Source organism: Podarcis tiliguerta, assembly GCF_965153285.1.
Source record: "Podarcis tiliguerta genome assembly, chromosome: 10".
NCBI classification, from domain to species: domain Eukaryota; kingdom Metazoa; phylum Chordata; class Lepidosauria; order Squamata; family Lacertidae; genus Podarcis; species Podarcis tiliguerta.
In genome coordinates this window covers 62,599,626-62,601,371 of record NC_139543.1, presented here as the reverse complement: position 1 = coordinate 62,601,371, position 1,746 = coordinate 62,599,626, and the positions used below count along the sequence as shown (strand labels likewise).

Below are 1,746 nucleotides of genomic sequence, written 5' to 3'. Positions count from 1 at the left end.
TACCCCCCCTAACACATAGTATTTATTTTCTGCCTTGAAACCAGAATATAATATCTCCCCCACCCTGTCTTGTTTAATTATTTTTTGTTTTGTAAAAAAAAAAAAAAAACCTATTTGAAATCCTTCAACATAAATGCCCCCCAGAGATGTTCCCTTATCCCAATCTAATTAATCTCATGATTTTTCATAGCATGTAACCTCCCTCTCCCCCACACAGCAGCATGTAGCATCCTCCTTTATTTGTTTTGAAGCAGAGATTTTGTGGCTGTTGACATCAGTTGTCCAACTTTTATAATATGAAACATCTGCCACTCTGTCTCACACTGTTGCCTGTAGGTCATGGGAAAGCTTTCTTTATCTTCCTAAATGAAGGATGTCCCACTGTACAGTCTAGCCCAGATGACCAGGGCCTTGGTATTGTCCGGCTGTGAGTGCTTCCCACCACGTCTCTGAGGAGATAAGATTTAGCCTTCAATCCTCAAGACATTTGCTCCACAGCAATCCCACCAAGCTGTCGTCAAAGGGACTTGGCGACCGGCCCTCTTCTGTGGTGGGTGAGAACCTTTCTACCGCAGCCGTACGTCGTTTGATTTATACGCAGACAAAATCCCCCAGAGTACTAACTCAATGACTCTGAGAAGTGAAATGCTTCAGAGTGCTTAGGAATAATAATAAAGACTAATTGCCTCTCCCCAATTTGCTTCCTTATTTTCTCTTCAACAATACTTCCTACCAGTTTTCCTGAGACAGACATTAAGCTAACCGGCCTGTGATTAACAGAATCCCCCACAGATCCTTTTTTGAAAATTGGTGCTACATTGACTATTTTCCAGTGCTCAGGTATGGAGGCTGATCTGTGGGACAAGTGACAGATTTTGCCCAGTTATAAAACCACAGTAAAACATCGAACATTAAAAACTTTCCTATGCAAGGCTGCCTTCAGATGTCTTCTAAAAGTCAGATAGTTGCTTATCTCCTTAACATCTGACAGGAGGGCGTTCCACAGGACGGGTGCCACTACGAAGAAGACCCTCTGCCTGGTTCCCTGTAACCTCACTTCTTGCAGTGAGAGAACCACCAGAAGGCCTTCGGAGTTAGATTTCAACATTATACAATAATCTTATAATTATACAATGAATAATAATTGGGAGTGTATTGCAGAACTCCATGCGTTGCCTTTCTACTGTTTTCTGTGCACCTACATGGGCAAATGAGTTGGAGAGCTCCAATATCTCATTTAGGAGGGGCTTCAGGTTATGTTTTCCATGAAGTCACATTGTATGTAACAGAACTTTCGCACCATTCTTCTGGAACAGAAACACCTTGGGTTCTCAGTGTTCTCAAATCCTTAGCTTCATAGCACACTAGGGCTAAAAAAAAATAATTCTCCCCTTTTATGTTGGTTAGGCAGCTCTTGTTTGAATTATGGTGCTGGAGGAGACTCTTGAGAGTCCCATGGACTGCAAGAAGATCAAACCTATCCATTCTGAAGGAAATCAGCCCTGAGCGCTCACTGGAAGGACAGATCCTGAAGCTGAGGCTCCAAGACTTTGGCCACCTCATGAGAAGAGAAGACTCTCTGGAAAAGACCCTGATGTTGGGGAAGATGGAGGGCACAAGGAGAAGGGGACGACAGAGGACGAGATGGCTGGATAGTGTTCTTGAAGCTACCAGCATGACTTTGACCAAACTGCGGGAGGCAGTGGAAGACAGGAGTGCCTGGCGTGCTCTGGTCCACGGGGTCAC

At 44.1% G+C, this 1,746-nt stretch overlaps 1 long non-coding RNA gene across 1 annotated transcript; it reads right to left on the bottom strand.

The window, feature by feature from the left end:
• Nucleotides 1–222: 222 nt before the first annotated feature.
• Nucleotides 223–1,271, bottom strand: LOC310659290. The gene is made up of 2 exons (XR_014502724.1): nucleotides 1,203–1,271; nucleotides 223–449 (listed from the first exon to the last, which is right to left on the bottom strand). It is a non-coding gene; the product is annotated as an uncharacterized lncRNA (long non-coding RNA).
• Between the last annotated feature and the right edge of the window lie 475 nt (nucleotides 1,272–1,746).